The 21,220-nt window shown below is 38.5% G+C and overlaps 1 long non-coding RNA gene across 1 annotated transcript in view; it reads left to right on the top strand.

Annotated features, from left to right (window-relative positions):
- Window positions 1–21,220, top strand: part of LOC138158144 (uncharacterized) — a 342,218-nt gene that overhangs the window by 72,728 nt on the left and 248,270 nt on the right. Inside the window, exon 2 of the long non-coding RNA XR_011167566.1 lies at window positions 20,937–21,006. This is a non-coding gene — a long non-coding RNA (uncharacterized lncRNA). The remainder of the gene's footprint in view (window positions 1–20,936; window positions 21,007–21,220) is intronic.

Raw genomic sequence — 21,220 nt, 5'->3', positions numbered from 1 at the left:
TATGCAGATAGCCTTCTGTTCCTCCCATCCTCTTCCTCCCCATGTTATATATTTCTTGCTCCTATTAGAACATAAATTTCTTGAAGTCAGAGGCTGGCATTCTTTTTTGCTTGTATCATCACAGTGCTTGGCATGTTTGTTGCCAAGTGTTACCCAAGTGTAAGGTCCCTCTTTAAATTCTCCCTTTAGCGGCTCAGGTTTTACTCAGAATGAATATTCATGCTCTACAATAATGTTAATACTGAAGATAAGTGGAAGCTACAGAAATCAAGGTTATGTGATAACACATTAAATGAATCAGTAACAGTTACATTCAACAAATTCTTCTCATCTTTTTTTCTGTCTCTGTACAAGATCAGAGGAGCAATGACCTGGGTCTCTTCAGTGGTTTTTATCCCCCAAACCTAATTGCCATATAGAGGTATAGCTTGGGCAATCATCAAACCAGAGTCTTTGTAATTTGGGACTATTTGTATCTGAACTCTTTTCCTTTCTTCTACTGTATAAACCTCATTTTTTTCCCCCTGGATTTTGTTTTCCTTCTCCCACCTAGGTAAGTTCTTATCCAACTGAAACTGGCCAGGGAAAAACAGAGACAGACACAGACAGAGAGACAACAATACAGAGAGGAAAAGGGGCAGACAGATGCAGAGACATACACAGGGACAGAGAGACAGGGAGGAATAGACAGACAGACACAGAGATAAATAACAGAGACACAAAGACAGGTAAAGAGAGACAGTCAAGAACAGAGACAGAGAAACAGAGGTGCACACAGAGACAGAGACAGAATACAAAGAGACATGGAGGAACAGAGACAGACACACATGGATAGAAATACACACAGAGACAGACTATCAGTAAATAACTGCTATTTCTCATTGCATTTCAAAAATTGGGGCCTATAATTAACAAACAGTGAGAAATCTGATTCTCTCTTTCATCCATGCCACCTTTCATCTCCCTTCACCCCCACAAAAAAAACCCTCAATTGCACTTTAGGGTTTATAAACTACAAACATAGTCTCATTCACCCCTTACAACACCCTTGGGACGTAGGAGTCCGAAGTGGGTTTCAAACTCTGGACTTCCCAAGTCCAAATCCATCACTTTCTCCACTACATCTCTGTAGTATCTAGGATTCTTATCTCCTAATTTTACTGGTCAGGGATTTTAGACCCAGGTTGCTATTCAAAATCTTTCTTTAGATTAGAGGTCAGAAGAGAATTATCTTGCCTTTGATCAAAAGCTGTTGTCCACCCATTGCGCAATACAACATATTTTGCATTAGGAGGGTAGCACATATTATAGAAAGGTGGTGATTCTTCATTGTAACCATAATAGAAATTCTGGGTCAAAGAAGGGAGTATCTCTTAAGAAATAAAACTGATGGGTTACCTTGATTTCTGCACATTTTGGATATCTAGAAATCTGATCCTATATACCAAGGTGATCAAAGTCAGGATGATTTTTAGATTTTTATTTTTAAATTTTTCATAAAAATGTTTAATTAAAATAGCTAATTCTGAGGCAGTCTCACCCATTAAAATGTTTCCAGAAAATCTGCATGCTGCTCTAATTTAACCAACATCTCTGAATCTGTTCTCCAATTCTTTCCTCTTCCCAGGATTCTTAAATCTCCCAGTTCTACATTTTTGAAAGAAAAAGCAGCCCTTGTTACTATGGTTCCAAACTTATACTTTGCCTAAGAACCTACCAATGGATATTCAGATGAGATGTGGGCTTTATGAAAAGAGCATTTGGGATTTCATTGTCATCTAGAGGAAGCATTTTCAGTAGAATAAAAATGGCCACAGCCCCAGGGGAGAGCCAGAAAGATGGTTTCATCAGTCATTCCACCATGTGATCCTCAAATTGAGGATGGTAATGAAAGTAATTTAACATACATCTATAATTAATTTTCTGTGCTTTTCCTGTGGCTGGCAAATCATGCTTCTCGGAAAAATTCATGAAATTCATCTCCTAGAAGAGGAATGGATTTGGAAGCTTTCTAGAAATTGTTTTGTTTACTCCCAAACTTGTCAACTTTTATGAAACAATTTTCATGGTAGATCAGGGATATTTTTAAATGGTTTGAATTTGTCTCTTAGGATGATCTACCAGATGGGAGGTTTGTCCATATTCTGAAATTAGTGAAGGATTATAGACCAAATCTGGGTGAGATTTCCATTTTGAAATGTTGATCATGGTCTGGTGAGGGCATCATCATGCTCTTCATGATCACCATGGTATCTATGATGCTTTGATGTCACCATGGTCTGGCGAGAGCAGTGTAGCACGGGATTTAGTGATAAAGAATGGGAGAGCAGAGATGTCCACAGGCACAAAGACATAGAGGGGAAATTTGAGTACACTGAGTTCAACCCCCTCATTTGGTAGATAGGGAACCAGGGGCTTGGAGAGGCTAATGGTCTTGGTCTTATCAAAGTCACACAGGTCACAAAGAGCAAGAACTGGGATCTGAATCCAAGTTTTGTGACTCCAAACTCAGAATAGTCTTCATGTATTATGTATTGGAAAATCCTATCTGATACAAATTCCTACTTAGAAACTACACGAAGGATTTTTTGCATCTGTACTTGGTGATAGTTAAATAATAAATATTAAGTATATGTGAAAAGGCTTCATGTAATAATAACCAATGATTTAGCATTTAATTAATGCTTGTTATTAAAGATTGCTCCACTAAGGTTCTACTCCAATACAATGAAATGACCCACGGCACTTAATAACTGTGCCAGGAAAAGACTAACTCTGGTAGATCCTCTGTTAGAAAGGGAAAGGTCTCAGATCCCTGGTGGAACAGTGGGTATTAATCAAAGGGCCAACATTGTTAAGTTCACCAGTGTGAACTATCAAATGACCATGGAAACTCATAAAAAATATCCACCAAAGCATGGGGTGAACATATCCCAGATTTAGAGCAGGAAGAGACCTTAGAAGGCATCTAGTCTCTCTTTCTTATTTTAGAGATGAGAAAACTAAGACCCAAAGTAGGTCATTAACTTGCCCACAGTAGCACATAGATATATATTCAGGAATCAAACTCAGGTCATGTGATTCCAATGTAGACTTTCTCCTGTGTGCCATGCTGCCTTCTTCATTGGTAGTGGGAGCACCCACATGGCATAACTGAAAGATCTCCGAAGCATTGGACTACAAGGATCGATTATGTAGGATCATGATTTCTTAACTATGATTTGTGAAGTCTCCAGATGACCTCTTAAGGAAAAGGTCTGTAATGACAGATGTACACAAGTAGCAAACCTGGTCAATTTGCTCTCTATACTAGTAACTTGCATTTATACATTTAATTTATGGTGGGAACCATTGAATTGGTTGAGATCAATCATGTGACTCAAAAAGTAGTTTCTCATTGGTCTAGAATCAATTTTTAGAACACCCAGTAATGTACGATGTACAAACTCTGTATGATCCTGTCAATCTATCTCTGTTCTGTGTATATAAAATAATGTGTTTCTTTCTAGTCTTTGCTTTTAAGAAAAACTCTAAATATTTTTTTGTGCCAATACCCAAGATCAATGATTTGGAAACATCAGTCTGAACAGATAAAAAAACCACAAAAGTGGAAATAAAGAGTGAGTAATGTAGAGATTGTGAGAGCTATAATCAGAACCTGGCTTTACCACTTACTTTAACCTATGTGACCTCTCTAGGAATATTTTTTTCCTATACAAAATGAAGATGTTGAATTAGATGATCTCTAAGCATCCTTTTGGCTCTAAATCCATGACTCTGATGATAAAACAAAAACCAAAGAACCAAATCTACAATTTGGAATGAGAGGGTCTGATTTAATAGATCTAGTCATGGACTCAGATCCGGGAAAACCTGAATTCAAATCCTGCCCAAGATATTTAGATATGTTACTTTAAGTCACTTAACCTCTCTCTAAACCTTAATTCCTTTACATGGAAAAAATTCCTTTACATGTAAAATAGTAATATCTGTAATAACCTCACAGGATTATTGTAAAATTCAACAATATCTGATATGTATAATGGATAGAGTGAACTTTGTAAGTCTTAAAGGGCTAAACTTGTGTCCATTATGATTGAGAAACACAAATATGGTGACCACGATTGTCAACTTACAGTTAAATTTTTTTCGTTTTAAAATACATTTTATTGTTTTTTACTTTTTAAATAGCATAATTTTCTCTTGTATTCTTTCCCCCTTCCAATGAGCATACAACATAGCAAAAGTGTTTTTTAAGACAAAAAGGGGCAAAATTATCACAACTGATCAATGTATTGAAAAATCCTGAAAACGTGTACATTGTACAACACTTAAATTTACAATTATTTCCAATAATCCAAGAACACCATATATGTTATCAAATTAAAACAAACAATACTTTCCAACAAATTTACAAAGTCATCTAAAAACAAAATGCAACAAATTAAACAAATGAACATACAAACAACTCCTGAATTGTTAAAGTAAAAATGAGAAACCCCTGACTCCCTGCCTTAAAAAAAGTTTTTGAAATGTAGGATTACAGATTATTAGAGATGGAGGCAATGCTAATAAGTATTGAATATAATTCTTCACTTTTATAGATGAGAACATAGAGATTCAGAAATGCAAAGGGACTTGTAAAGACCAGCTAATTATTGACTGTATTCAAGACTAAAATTTGTCTTCTTCCTTTCAGATCATTGCTTAATATGTATACATATATGTATAAATGTATGTATGTGTGTATATACGTGCATATATATAAATATATATTTTCTATATATTGATCAGTTGTGTCAATTTTCCCCCTTTTTTGTCTTAAAAAACCTTTTGCTATGTTGTATGATCACTGGAAGGGGGAAGGAATACAGGAGAAAATTATGCTATTTAAAAAGTAAAAGACAATAAAATATATTTAAAAAAGAAAAAAATATTTTAATGGTAAGTTGCCAATCGTGGTCACCTTATTTGTGTTTCTCAATCATAATGGACACATGTGTAGCCCTTTAAGGCATATGTGTGTGTGTGTTTGTGTGTTGCTACCTTGGGGTGCTAATTATTATTAGTAGTGGTCCCTTAAAATCATAATAGAGGATTTTATTACATGGATTCTGCTTTAGAGGGAGGGAATGGTGTTGTTTTGCAATAATAATGATTGTTTAACTCTGGAGAAAAGGTAAGGAAATGACCCACTACCCTTTTATTGGAGACGTGGGAAGGGGAGAGTATATACTGCCAGACACAGTCAGTGGATTGGCTGATTTTGCTTAGCTTTGTTTTTTTCTTTATTACAGGAAAGACTTACTAAGGAGGGAAAGTGAAGATGGGTATAGTCAGAAATAATTATGACATAAAAACAAGAAGTAATACAACATTTTTTAAAGCCAAAGGTTCTGATTAATTTTTGAGAAGCTTTGATTTAAATGATGAATGTAACAGGGTCCTTAAGAGTAGAAATAATAGAGGGCTGGCAGAAAAAAAATTGTGAACTTTTCAAATCTGTCCTTTAAAAAGAAGTGATCTGAATTGAAAGAATAATTGAGTTTATCAAGGACAAGTCCAAAACCATGACCTGAAAGATGGAAAACAGTCTTCATGGAAACAAAATAGGGAATGACCAGTTGGAAAAGCAGAAAAATGCATATAATAACAACACACAAACTAAATAGAATTCATAAAGTTTCAGAGCTGGAAGCGACCTTAGATCCACATAAGGAAAAGGTTGTGCTTAGCCAATAGTCCATGTCCAGTCAGTGGCAGAGCCAGAATCAGAACCCAGATCTCCTGATTTCCACTTAGTTCACTGTTCTTTGTAATTTACAAATGCTGCTTCAAGGTGTCATTGAGCAGAAGGCGTCTGAGATGGACCTTGATGAATGAGTGCAACTGACAGGATCAGCCAGCATAAAGGGAGAAAGCACCCAAAGGGCTGACTGTAATGGTGAGGTTTCAGGCGGTGGGACAAGATCCATATTTTGGGTGGCACTTCTCCCCTGGAACACTCAAATCGCATCTCTGTTCCACTCCATCTACCAAGGTCTTATTTCTTGCTATATATACTTTATATAGAGAGTGTCCCAAAAGTCCTAGAGAAGTTTTAAGTTACAAGAGCTTAAAACTATGAGCCAATAATTTTAAAACTTCAATAAGACTTTTGAGACACCCAGAATTTGATGTGCTAAAGTTATTCTCCCCATTTTACAAATGAGGAAATTATGGCTCAGAGACCTTCAATGACTAGGGCAGAGTCCTATAGCTAGTGTCAAAAGTGTCCTATATTCCTGACTCCAAGTCCAGCACTCTGCCATACTGTTAATGGGAGAATGAGTGTATGTGTCTAGGGGTGAGGAATGGGCACAGGGCAGAGACATCTCTTGATAGGAACTACTTAGCTTCAAAGTAGTGTGAAGAATGGATGACATCTCATCAGAAGGTATCTATGGAATATATTTTAATTTTCCAGACTGACTCTTTTAAGCACATGTTTTCTTTTAATTTTCTACTTGCCATGGCATGTCTCAATTGTATGCATGTTGTTGCAATCTAAGATGCCTTATTAGGCATGACCACGAAGATGTATAGCAGGAAAATGCTGTGATCAGTAGGAGCAAATCGGGGGCAGGCAAAGAAAGCGCTCCATAATTCCCCTGTCTGTGTATTTCCTGTAGGGTTAGGAATGCTATGTACATGTTCCAGCGCTTATGCAAATTTCCCCAGATTTGGAGAGCATTTAGACTCATTCTATACTGTCAGGGCCATTACCTCTGACTTGAACTAAATAGATTAAACAAACTCTGGCTCAAGTACCAACTGGTTCCACTGCTGTTCCCCTCTTTTCCAAGTCGTCAATTTTGATTCAATTCAGCACACACTTGCATCAGGCACTTGCTGCGTGTAGAATGACTATATTCATCTGTTGCACTTGCAAAAAAGGAAGACATCACAAGAACTGTCCTCAAGGAATATTTCAGTGGGGGGAGATCAAAGCTGTGCCCCCAAACTAACTCTATCCGTTAAAATGTGGTAACTGAGTTTATTAGAAAGTTCACTATGGGACTTAATCTTGGGACCTGAGTTCAAGTCCCAGCATGACCATTTATAACTTATGTGACTTTTGGGCAAGTCACCAGACCTCAGCTTTCTCAGCAGTAGAATAAGGAGGTTGGACTAGAAAAGCTCTAAGGTGTCTCGGAGGTCTAAATACGTGATCCTATGAATGATATAGGGAGAACCAAGAGAGAAGTGTGCAAGGTTCTGGGAAAATGCAAAGGCTTCTTGGAAGGTTTTGGGAAGGCTATATGAAGAAAGAGGATTTCAAAGGCAGAGATCTGGAGAGAGTCTGAACTAGGAAGGTGTGGGTTCAGGGTAAGGAGTATGTGCAAATGTAGTGATGTGGGAAGTATCAAGAAGTGACAGGAGATATGGCATAATATTCTTCGGGTAGAATATAGATGAGTGTGAAACTAGATTGGTAATGTTAGTTTTAGTTAGACAGTGATCTGGAGGGCCAGACTAAGGAGACTAAGTCTTCTTCCTCTAAGGTTTTTTTTGATCCATATTTACTACCCCAAGATTCTGGTAACTGTTATTTATCAGGGTGAACATAAAAGGAGGATACACCTGAAGGGATAAGTTCATAATGGCGAGGTTTTAGGCGATGGGACAAGATCCATGTTTGAGGTGACGTTCCTCCCCAGCAACACTCAAATCACATTGCTATTCCACTCCATCTGCCAAGGTCTTATTTCCTGCTAAGATGTTCCCCAGGTTTGTGTGTGAATTATCTTCTCGATGATGATGATACTGATAACCAACTTTATATAGTACTTTAATGCTGAAAAGTACTTTATATAGGGAGTCCCTATCCACCAGGACATATACCCTCTTTCCTCAAGGAGGTTATTGCACAGTTTTTCTCTTCTCACTAACTTTTGCTCTCACACTAGGAGATGTTAATGAACATACTGATGTTCCCTCAAATGCCCTAACAGCTCAGTTCCTCAGCTCACCCATTTCCTGTGACCTATTCCTCCCCTTATTTTAGCTCCACACAGAGATAGTTATACCATTAATCGGGCCATCCCCCATAGTGCACCCCCCCCCCCAAGTTCATCAGTTCTGAAATTCCTTTATGTGACCATGATCTATGTTGTCATTGCATCTCTTTCTTTGCCTTGCAACGGTAAATCTTGCTCTTCATCAACATTGTGACCTCCAATCCCTCCACCCCTTAGTTCGTTCCTAGGGCATCCTCCCTGTATTGACCGAAACTACCTCTCTTCCCCACCTTGACCCTTCAGTGTAGCCGTTTGACTCTACCTTGTCTTCTTCTCTAGACTTTCTTGCTGATCTTGCTCTGCTAACGCTTGGTCTTGGTTTACCCCACTATCCATTGCCTTAGTTATGTGCCACTGAAAAAAGCTGAAGAAAATCTTAAAACCGTGCTAACTGGGTCCACTATAAATTTCTTTTACGTAGTCTCAATTAGACTCTCACTACTGTAAGGCAATCCTTTTAGACCTCCTTAATCGACTTACTCTCCTGCTTACCACGATGAGTTTTCTAGGAATGATTCCAAAATCCCTAAGGTAGATAAGTATCATTAGAAGTAAATACTAGAGTTTGTAGATAAGAGCCTCCACCCCCTTCTTGTCCCAAAGTTTGAGGTATGGGAAGCTCTAGACCTTTCCCCCCTAAATTCTCTCCCAAATTCTACCTTCTCTGTTCTTGTAGAGGGCAACACAGCCTCCTAGTCCCTCAGGCTCACAATCTAGGCATCATTCTGGCCTCCTCACTCTCTCTCACCTCCATATCCAATCTGTCACTAAAACCTATTGATTTGACCTTTGTTACATCTCTTAAATCTGCTCTCTTCTCTCCGCTGAAACGGCTACCGCCCTCATCACCTCATCACCTCACACCTGGTGTGCAATACTCTGCAGGCTGATGTCTCTGCCTCTAGTCTCTCCCATTCCAATACAATCTCCAGTCAGTGATCAAAGTGGGCTTCCTGAAGTCTAGGTATGAGTATGGTACCCCCTTATTCTTAAACTCTGACAACTTATCACCCCCAAGATAAAAAAACCCCTAGTTCATATCCAAAGCACTTCATAAACTGTCTCCTTCCTACCTCTCTAGTTTGCGTTACCCTGTGATCTACTCCAGGAATTTTCACTGATTGTCCTTCACGTCTGAAGTTCATGCTCTCATTGGTCCTCATCTCTGCCTCCTGGCTTTCTTTCCTGGCTTCTTCCTTCAAGTCTCTTCTAAAACCCAACTTTTTGCAAGAAGCCTTCCCTAACCCTCTTTAATATTAATGAATCTTGCATACATCCATGTGTATATAGTTCTTTGCGTGTTATCTCCTCCATTAAACTGTAAGTTCCTTGAGATCAGAGATTGTCTTTTTTCTTTCTTTGTATCTCTTGTACATAGCACAATGTTGTCATATAGAAGGTACCTAAAATGCTTAATGACTTGGTTTTTAGTTTATTATGACAGCAAAGTGGGAGCCACTGAAGATTGTAAAGCATGGCGGTGATTTGAAGAGTTTTGTGCTTTAGGGACATTATATTGGCAATAGTAAAAAGATATATTAGAGAAAGTAAAAATATAAATGCTATTTAAAAAACTCTGAACCACACTGGTAGCACCTGAAGTAGAAAGCAGGGGATGGATGAAATAGAAGCAGTATGTAGAACAATGGAAAGACTCCAAATCAGATGACTTGCATTCACTCATGAGTCTGATATTTACTTATTTTGTGACATTGGGTAGTTTTCTTCATGTCCTTGGTCCTCAGTTCCTTTGTGAGGTTCTTATAGCTCTAAATATGACCCCATTATTCAATAGGATTTCTTAGTTTGACTCAATAGAGCTTGGTCACTGATTGTATGGATGTGGGTAACAATGTTGTCGTGGGGATGGCATGGCATTAGGCAAAGGTAACCCTTAGGTTTTTAAATTAGGTGGATGAAAAGATGGTGGCATTTTTATCTAAAATAGGAAGATTAAGATGAGGTACAGGTTTTGGGGAAAAGATCATGAACTCACATTTGAATAGACAATTTTTGGTGCCAGTGGCAGATGGAAATGGGAATGAGAGAATGGAGCTGAGAGAGAAAGGTCAGGACTGAGGAGGGTATAAATAAACTGGAGAGTATCCAGAGGATTGGGAGCCAGGATGGTGAAGGGCCATATAAGGATTGGTTGATTAATGTTTAACCTGGTGAAGAGAAGATTCATAGGGGACATAATAGCTGCTTCAAAATAGTTGAAGGGCCATTATGTGATAGGGAGATTAGCTTCAGTTTGTTTCATGCTAGAGGGGAGAAGTAGAAGTAGTGTGTGGAAGATACAAAGAAGTAACTTTTGGCTTGATGTATGAAAACAAGCTTCCTACCAGCACAACTATAAGTGTAATGAGAAGCTTCAGGAAGTAGGAGAGTCCTGTTCACTGGAGATCTTTAAGTAGAGGATGGTTAACCCCTTGTTGGGTATGTTTTAGAGGAGAATCACTTTCAGTTATGAATTGGACTAAATGACCATTGAATTCACAGCACTTTCTGGAATCTGATGATTCTGTAAAATTGGAATAGTATCATAGATCTTAGCTTTGGAAGGGCGAGTGGAAAGTAGTGACTAAGGTGGTGTAGGGGGACTAAATGGCCTCCAAGGTCCCTTCTACCTCTGAATCTAACATCCCATGAAAATGAATTCTCTTTCTAGAAGTAAAGGGGGAAGAGAGAGAGATAGGAGGTTATCACGGAGGAGAGCAAGAATAGAGGAGCGTTTCCTAGAATGGGGAAGTCCTGAACACATATCTGTATGTGAGTTATGTGAAATATGGAAGGACTGAATGTGGTAACAAAGAGGGGAAGATAATGAATGAAGCAAGACCCTGGAAGACGTTATACTTCTCTGGCATGGATGTGATTGTGGTCAAGACAGATTTCAAAGGACAAGCCAAATGAATTTTGTTATTATTTTTTTCTAATTCAGTAAAATAATTTTTTTTGTAATTTAATTGGGATAACATTGAATATATAAAGTAGTTTGGGTAAAATTGTCATTTTTATTATATTGGCCCTGCCTACCCATGAACAATTATTATCTCCCCAGCTGCTTGAATTAATGAAAACTCAGACAAAAACTGGAGCAGATGAAATAGGACATCCAGTAGAAGAGTCCAGTCCAAAAGGTCTTCTGATGGATTCGTTATTCTGTTTGTCCTGCTTAGGTTATGTGAAAGGTAACTTGACATGGTGTTACTGTTATAACTCAGGTTAGCTGACATTGTCATTGATTCTAAGTGGCCCTAACTTGGACATGAACAATCTCTGGCTCAGACATAAGTGTCTCTATCTGCAAACAGACAGATGAGCTGAAAGCAAATACTTTATCTTCAACTGCTGCTATTTAGGTAATATATCATTGATGACAATGTTTGAAGGAGTCCGTGTTAAAATGAAGTAATTTCAATAAGAATGAAATTATATTTCAACACTTCAGGGGTATGTAAAGTGATAAGTCAAGAATGCTACCAGTAAATTTTGTCCTTGGAATGAGAGAATTCATTTAGCAAATTCTTTAGCCAGGTGATATTTAGAGCCATGAACAACATGCTCAGCAGGGCCAGAATCAGTGGTTTTCTTTCTGGCGTGGTTTACAAAGTTCTGTGAAAGTAGTTGCCTGACTTTAGAGAGCCTTGAATATCAGGCAAAAGAAATTTAGCTTTACCAAGAATGCAACAGGGAATGACTGAAGAATGTTGAATAGAGGAGGTATTTGGCCAGGGCCAGATCTGTCTTCCCAACTCCCTACAAAACATCTCTAACCTGAATGCTCCACCAGCACCACAAATTCAAAATGTCCAAAATCAAACTCATTATCTTTCCCTATGTCTTATCCCTCTTGTTTTTTTTTTTTTACTATTTCTGTCTGTAGTACTAACGTTCTTTTATACTTATATACTTTTATACTTTTTTTTTTTATACTTATATACTTTTATACTTTTATAACGTTCTCTTATACTCCTAAGCTTGGTTTTATCTTTGATTCTTCCTTTTCTTCATTTCTCACATCTAGTCATATTAGTTACAAGCTCATATTGATTCTGTCCTCATGTATTTCCTATCTTCTCTCTCTGTCTCTGTCTCTTTTTGTCTCTGTTTCTCTCCCTCTCCCCGGCACTCCTCTCTCCCTCTCTTCTTCATATTGCCACCATCACAATTTGGATCTTATTATGACTCTCATGACTCACCATAACTCTTGCATTATCTTCCTTAAAGGAATTTCTATCTCTATTCTTTAGTCCCTTTGATCCATTCTTCACATCACTTCCAAAATAATCTTCCTTAAGCCTCTTAATGCACTCTATATTCTCCACAAAATGGTCTCCTTGTTCATCTCTGAATTTATCATCCCATCAGCTGTCTCCACACTCTTTGTGCAGGCTATAATGAACTCCTTCTTTATTCTTACCTTTTAGAATCACTACCCTCCTTGGAGGCTGACCCCAGATGCTGCTTCTTATCCAGGGCCTTTTCCAATCCCCACTCTTTCATCCTGGTTGTTAGTACTATTTCCCTTATTTAGCTACCTATTGTATTTATTTATCAATGTACAGTGTTATCCCACTGGAAAATGTAAGCTCCTTGATGATCCTTTTTTATCCCCATCTCCTGGCCTTTCCCACTTAAATAAAGGCTCCTCGAATGGAATCGAATCCATCAAGATGAGCTACTGTTATTGTTAACTACCAGTGGGTTGGAGTCAGATGTTTAACCTTGAATAACAAAAGTAATTTTTTTCCTGATTGTTATGGGTTGTAATTGCTAGTTGAGTTCTTGAAGGCCTAAGGTCCAGCTGAAGAATCTGCATTTGACCTTGGACAAGTCAGTTCATATCACTGAGCCACAGCTCTAGGGAGATTGACCTAGATCATCCAATCTCAAGTTCTACTCTATAATTCTATGGCCCTTTGAATCTGGATTCTCCCATCCCATGAGACTGTGAGGCTAGTGCCCACCCTGATTTTCTTCTTGGACTATACAAAGGAGGGCCCATTGGCCATGCTTTGACCTGCTCCATTCTTTCTTTAATGCTTATATTCTTTTTTTTCTTATCCAAGTGTTGTGAAGAATGACAAATGAGCCTCCATAAAGCTTTTGGACAACTTGGACCATGGTATGAAGGATGGATCCTATTTTTCTCCTGTGGCCTTTCTTCCCATTTTATGGAGAAAGCCTTGAATCGGGGTTTTATATCTCTTCTCCATGATGTGATCCCTGTGGCATTTTGCAAGTAACAAATGCCCAGCCTCAGCTAATAATGCACTTTGAACATTTGCCTCCTGGCAGTCCATGGGGACCATTTTTATAGATGAGCTTACTGCATGGGCATGCTGCCTTCTGTGATAATGACCTTGTAGCTTTTGAATATGAGGGGGGAATCTGACTAGAAGTGGGTCAGAAAATCTATTTTAGCTCCCTGGAAGCAGTCACACAGACAAGGAATTGCTTAAATGGTTGAATTAGGCATCTGTTGTTGTCAGATTAAAAGCAAGGACCACACCAGAGTGCACTCAGACAAGCAGAGAATAAAAAATAATATAACAAGAGCTATACCATGGGGCACTCTTGGACTTGCCCTTCCTGGCTCCAGTCAAGCATGTGGGAATTCTGAGGCCTGCTCTGGGCCATGTGGTGACCTAATGATCCTAAGGACTTGGTATTATGCTATTACATGGTAACCTCTTGACTATTCCTTTGGTCTTTCTCCATCCAATATTAGTTAGCAAGAGGCTAGTATTCATGATAGTTAAAAGAAGAAACACTTGCTCACTTGTTCTCTCTTCCTTTGCTTCTGCAGGTAGCATCATGTAGCTCTGAGGCTCCCAGTGAGGGGCAGGGGGAAGCAATGGCTTTTCTTTATTCCAACATCATGGTGGCTTTGACCATGTGGCAGCTAGTACAGAGGGACCTCAACGAAGTGGGCTTGTCCAGGACCCCTGGCTGACTTCTCTGCTTTTGGGTTTGCTCTTTCTGATTTTAGATGAGTATCTATCCTGAGATGAATTTGTCCAGGTTTAGAGGTTAGCTTATAAGATTGAGATGTATAGAGGCACTGGGTCTCATTGAGTTAGAGCTAAATAGTGACAAGAAACGGCAACTACTTGGGCTCTTGGAGAGTTCAGGCGCTGCCAAAAGACTGACCCAAACCTGGAGGTTTTGCCAATAGACACGATCCAGGAGTTTGGACAGTGCAAAGTAGAGTTGAAATGCAGAATGTCTAATTATTATTCCTGCAAATTACTTTAGGTTCCAATGAAATTTAAACTTCAGCCTCCCAGTGGATTCTAAAAGGTGATTGTGTTACTGAATTCTCTTTAACATTTGTTTTACTCAAATGCATACTTGTTAGTTTTTGTGTCTAGAATTCTTTTTGGGGATGGGGAGAGTAGAGGAATAAATTACCGATCTCATACCTAATTCACACGGTACATTAAGTCCCTTTTAATATCCTGTTTTTTCTGTAAAACCCTAGAATTGAGACATACCCTAAGCTATAAGTGACATCTTCCCTAGGGCACTGGGGTGGGGGTATACTGAACCGAAGTATGTGAGAACAGGGAACCTAGTTCCTAACTCTTTAGAGGATGGGCTCCCCAGAACTGAACCCAGCTTACCCCTCATCCTGGGTAAAGAACAGGGAGTGGACATAGTCACCCATCTTTTGTGGATTCAACAGGAGCTTCTAATATTATACAAATGGAGCTAATATGGAGGAGTACCGTAACCCAGCGGAACTCTCCCAATGTCCCCCTCTAAAAAACTTCATAATAATACCTCAAATAAAATTTTGGAATGGCAGAGCCAACAAAAGATTAGGGTGAGATTTTTTTTCCAGCCCAAGACAATTTAGGAGGTTTCTAGGAGACACCTGTGACACCAGGGTGAGTGCCTCCCAGGAGCACAGCAGTAACACCAGCAATGGGTCTCCGTGGTGGCTGGGAGAGCTTTATCAGAAGAATCTTCTGGAGCTCTCAGTCTAGACACATTCTGGGTCACAGTTCCAGGGTGAAGAGAAGCACTGGAGGGTCAGTCAAATGGGAATAGGGTCCCTGGTCTCAGTTTCAAGGCAGAGAAGATCATTAGCACCTACAACTATAATCTAGCAGACAGTGAAGTAATAAAAAAACATTTCCCAGTAGGATTTCCTGATAAATTCCTCATTTCTTAAATATATAGGGAACTGAGTCAAATTTATAAAAAAATAAGAGCAATTCCCCAATTGATAAATAGTCAAAGGATATGAATAAGCAGTTTTCAGAAAAAGAAATCAGTGCTATCTATAGTCATATAAAAATGCTCTAGGGTATCTCTTAGGAAGATGGTGGCATAGAAGCAGGAAAACTCCGTGAGCTCTCCCCATAACCACCTCAGATACCTATAAACTATGACTCTAAACAAGTTTTAAAGCTGTATAAACCACAAAGTGACAGAGAGAAACAAATCTTCTGCTGAAGGCAGCCTGGCAGGCCATCAGGAAGGATCCATTGCAGCTCCCTGGGAGCACAGTCCAGATCAAGGTGAGCTCACGGTTTAGCCTCAGGGCAGCCCTGACCAGCCGTGGCTGGAGGGACTTAAGGAGACTGGATCACCAGCAGCTGTGGCAGTTTTCCAGAATTATGAACCCATAAATGCCAAAGGCAAAGTAAAAAGTCAGTGTGGACTTTGGGAACAGGGGGACCGAGAGTGTGGTCTAGCCTCTGTCCCTGGAGGGAGAGAAGTGACTGAGGCATGGCAGCTGCCACTGCATGGCTGCTTAAGAGATTCTGGCCTGCAGATTGTAGGAGGACCAAGAAACCATTCTGAGGGGCAGTTGCTCTTGCTTTAACCTGCTTGGATCTGGATCACTGAGTTGGGTGGAGGTCCTGAGGTGTGTGAGGAGGTGCACCCAAGTAATAGCTCTGGCAGCTGAGAAAATCCCACCAATCTGGGACAAAACTCTTCTCTCTGGAAGCAGAGTTTCACTGTGGCAAAAAGCTCAAAAGTCAAGTAATTGAGTGGCAACATGAGAAAGCAAAGCAAGCACAGCAATCTGACTTTAGATTCCTTTTTGGGGGACAAAAAGAATCAAAGCGTAGAATGGAAGGAAGACAATGAAATCAGAACTCCTGCACCAAAAGCTTCCAAGAAAAATATGAGTTGGTTACAGGCCATAGAGGAGCTTAAGAAGGATTTTGAAAACCAAATAAGAGAAGTGGAGAAAAAATTAGAAAGAGAAATGAGAATGATGCAAGAACATCATGGAAAGACAGTCAATAACCTGACTGAAGAAAATAATACCTTAAAAAATAAACTAACTCAAATGGCAAAAGAGGCTCAAAAAGTCAATGAGGAGAAGAATGCCTTAAAAAGCTGAATTTGCCAGATGGGAAAAAGAATCTCAAAAGCTCACTGAAGAGAATCATTCCTTCAGAATTAGATTGTAGCAAATGGAAGCTAATGAATTTATGAGAAATCAAGATGCTATTAAGCAGATCCAAACAAATGGAAAAATAGAAGGCAATGTGAAATATCTCATTGGAAAAACCACTGACCTGGAAAATAGATCCAGGAGAGATAATTTAAAAATTATTGGACTACCTGAAAGCCATGATCAAAGAAAGAACTTAGAAATCATACTTCAAGAAATTCTCAAGGAAAATTGCCCTGTTGTTTTAGAACTGGAGGGCAAAATAGAGGCTAAAAGAATGCACCAATCACCTCTTGAAAAAGTTCCCCAAAAGAAAATTCCCAAGAATATTATAGCCAGGTTCCAGAGTTTCCAGATCAAGGAGAAAATATTATAAACATCCAAGAAGAAACAATGTGAACACAATCAGGATAACAAAGGATCTGGCAGCTTCTACACCGAGGGATCGAAGGGCTTGGAATATGATATTCTGGAGGTCAAAGGAACTGGGATTAAAACCAAGAATCACCTACCCAGCAAAACTGAGTATGATGTTTCGGGGGAAAATATGATCATTCAGTGAAATAGAGGACTTTCAAGGTTTCTTGCTGAAAAAAACCAGAGTTGAATAGAAAATCTGACATTCAGATACGAGAAGCAAGAGAGGTGAGAAGGTAAACAGGGAAAAGAAATCATAAGGAACTTATCAAAGTTGAACTATTAACATTCCTACATGGAAAATCAATAATTGTAACTTATGAAACTTTTCTCAGTATGAGAATAGTTGAAGGGAATATAAATGTATATATAGACATACATATGTATGTCTATATATGAGAGTATACGAGTGTATGAATACCTATGTGAGTGTGTGTTTATATGTGTACAGGTATACATAGACAGAGGGCACAGGACCAATTGAATAGGAAAGGATGATACTTAAAAGGTGAAATTGATAGGTGAGAGAGGAATAGAATGAGAGGATTATCTCATATAGAAGAGTCAAGAGAAAACTGTTACAATGGAGGGGAAGAAGAGGAAGGCAAAAGGGAATGGGTCAACCTTACTCTCATTGAATTTGGCTTAGGGAGTGGATAACATACCTACAAAATAGGGTATCTTGCTCTACAGGAGAGTAGGGGGGAAGGGGATGAAAGTAGGGGAAGATGCAGGTGAAAGAAGGTTGTGGGGGGGGAGGGTGGTTAAAAGAACACACTTTTGAAAAGGGACAGGGTCAAAGTAGAGAATAGAACAAGTGGGGGGTAGGATAAGATGGAGGGAAATATAGTTAGTCCTTCACAATATATCCACTATGGAAATGTTTTGCATAGTTACACATGTACAACCTATATTGAATTGCCTGTCTTCCCAGTAAGGGTGGGTAATGAGGGAGGAAGGGAAAGAATCTGTAATTCAAAGTTTTTAAATCAAATGTTTAAAAAAATGCTCTAAATCACTATTGATTAGAAAAATGCAAACTAAAACAGCTGTTTATTTTGCTTCTGACTACTATCTTTCTTTATTCACCATCCTTTTTGTTACCTCTTCTTTCTCTGATTACCTTCCCCCTCCTATGTCCCTGTTGCATAAGATAAATTTCTACACCTAATTGAGTGTGTGTATATTTTTTCCCTTTTTTGAACCAATTTAGATGAGAGTGAGGTTCAAGCATTGCTCCCTACCCCTAATTTTCCCCTCCACTAAAAATGTTCTTTTTTGTACGACTCTTTTATATGTTAATTTCCTCTATTTTTCCTCTCCCCTTTCTTAGTGCATCCCTCTTTCTCCCCTACTCATTTTTTTTGCATCATTTCAGCATATTCCTCTCATTCCTTCCATCATCTCTGATTGTGTAGATTTTTCCCAACTGCTGTAATAATGATAAAGTTCTTAGAAGTTACATGTATTATCTTCCTATATAGAAATAGAAACAGTTTAACCTTATTGAGTCCCTTATGGTTTCTCTTTCATGTTTACCTTTTTGTGCTTCTCTTGGGTCTTGTGTTTGAAAGTTAAATTTTCTGTTTAGCTTGGGTCTTTTTTTAACAGGAATACTTGAAAGTCTACTATTTCATTAAATATTCATTTTCCCTTGAAAAATTATGCCACTATACTCTGTTTTGCTGGGTAGGTTATTCTCCATTGTAGTCCCAGCTCTTTTGACTTCTGAAATATCATATTCCAAATCCTTTGCTCCTTTAATGTGGTAGCTGCTAAATCTTGTGTGATCTTAATTATTGCTTCATGATATTTGAATGATTTCTTTCTGGCTGCTTGCAATATATTCTCTTTCAATTGGGAACTCTGGAATCTTACTATAATATTCCTGGAAGTTTTCATTTTGGTTCTTACACCACTATTTTTTTTTCTTTTTTCTTTTCTGGAGGGCAATTGGGGTTAAGTGACTTGCCCAAAGTCACACAGATATTAAGTGTGTTAAGTGTCTGAGGCCGGATTTGAACTCAGGTCCTCCTGACTTCATGGCCAGTGCTCTATTCACTGTGCCACCTAGCTGCCCCTACACCACTTTTTCAAGTAGTGATTGGTAGATTCTTTGAATTTCTATTTACCCTATGATTCTGGGATACTGGGGACAGTTTTCCTTTTTAATTTCTTGAAATATGATATCTAGGCTCTTTCTTTGATTATAGCTTTCAAGGAGTCTAATAATTCTTAAATTATCTTTCCTCAGTCTATTCTAAACTTCAACATTTTTCCAATGAAATATTTCACATTTTATTCGATTTTTCATTCCTTTGACTTTGTTTTATTGTTTCTTGATGTTGTGTGGAGTCATCAGCTCCCATCTGTCCAATTGTAATTTTTAAGGAATTTTTTTCTTCAGTGAGCTTTTGTACTTTTCCCAGTTGGTCAATCTTATTTTCTAAGCAGTTATTTTAATCTATGAAGTTTTCTATCTTTTTTTCCATTTGTCCAATTTTGCTTTTTTAAGGTGTAATTTCCTTCTTCTTTGTGTGCCTCCTTTTCCAAGGTATTATTGTCTTTTCGTGATGTTTTTCCTTGCTCTCATTTCTTTACCTAATTTTTTTTTCTTTACCACTTTGATTTTTAAAGTATTTTTAGAGCTCTTCCAGGAATTTTTGTTGGGCTTATTTTCATTCACATTTTTCTTTGAGTCTTTGCTTGTAGTTATTTTGACATTATTATTTTCTTCTGAATTTGTGCCTTTGTCTTTTTTTCACCAGAGTAGTTTTTTTTTATAATCAGCTTCTTTTTTGTTGTTGTTTTCCCATTTTCCCAGTACATTTCTTGACTTTGAGGACTAAGTTAAAGTTGGGTTCTATTCCCTGTGTATGTATGTGTGTGTGTGTGTGTGTGTGTGTGTGTGTGTACATTGACCTTTTTTTTTTTTTTTGGTTCTGCCACTCTAGAATTTATTTGAGATGCTATTTCAAAGTTGTTTGGAGGGGAATGTTGGGAGACCTCAGATGAGTTCTTCTTTTACTCTACCATCTTGACTCTGCCCCCATCCCACACAAATTAGGAAAGTAAGGGCCAGAAAGATTAAGTGATTTTCCAAGGGTTATAGTTAGGGATGGAATATGAACCCAGGTTTCTTGACTCCTAGCCCAGCCTTGTACCCATTATAATGCAATATGACTAAAAACAAAACAAAACAGGCTCATCACAAACAAGAACAAGGGACAAAACTACATATGAACATGAATAAGTTTAACAAACTTTAACTCCCTTCCTCTCATAGGGAAAACTGAGGCACAGTGGCCAAAAGTCAAAAGCAGAGATGAAGTATCCTATGTGGAATAATTCCTTTCAATCTGATTAGATTTTTGTTTTTTTAGGTAGCTACACATAGGCCTTGAAATGCAGATGGAAGTGATTGGAATAGCTCTAGTATTCTTCCTCCTTTATCCCCACCCTAGGCCACACCATCTATTCTTGGTGGAAAGGAGAAAAAGTAGGAAAACAGTAAGAAAGGGAAAAATGAAAGGTGGGAGTTACTCTGAGAAACAGGTTGAGTAGTAATAGCTGGCACATAAAGCACATGAATGTTTTCCAAGAATTTTTCATACATGGTCAAGTGCAAAGGGTGTTGCATTTTCAATCAGGGAAGTGGGATTCAAATTCCAACTGTGCCAGCTTCTACTTGGGGTATCTTGGGCACAGTGTGATCTTCACTCCTTTCAGCTTTGGTTTCTCCTTCTGCAAAAGGAAATGATTGGCCTAGATGATCTCAATGGTTCTTTCCAAATTTAAATCTATGGCAATTACTTCATTTTGTCCTTATACTAGGAAGTAGGAGGTAGGATGAGTGTAGGGGACAGGTCTGGTCAGGCAAGCTCACATCTCTGACACTTCAGAGCTGGTGATGTGTTCTAGTGTCGTGGTCATGCTGCTTGCTGATTCTTTCTGCTGGGCATCACATATCTATTCTGTAATTATCTCATGATTGCTACTTCTTGTCTATTAATTATTGGACTTTCTCTCTTTAGGGACATCTATTGGCCATCTTGTATCTTCTCTGCTAAGGTGCAATGATCTGAAAGCCTCTCTCTGTCAAGGGTAGGTAGATCAACTGTTCCATTTATCTGTGTTTACGTCTATGTCCACATCTCCTTCTCTTTATATGACTCTAATTTCACTGGTATGGAAAACCCCTAATTAAGAAATTCCAAAGAGTAGTATTGGTATTCTTTCTTTCTTCCTTCTTTTTTTCCTTCCTTCCTTCTTTCCTTCCTTCCTTCCTTCCTTCCTTCCTTCCTTCCTTCCTTCCTTC

This window comes from Petaurus breviceps, unplaced genomic scaffold (genome assembly GCF_028583685.1).
Source record: "Petaurus breviceps papuanus isolate PSGF00001 unplaced genomic scaffold, PetGlider_PUasm1.0 174, whole genome shotgun sequence".
Lineage (NCBI taxonomy): Eukaryota > Metazoa > Chordata > Mammalia > Diprotodontia > Petauridae > Petaurus > Petaurus breviceps.
The sequence above is the reverse complement of the archived record's forward strand: the minus strand, read 5'-3'. Positions and strand labels throughout refer to the sequence as shown.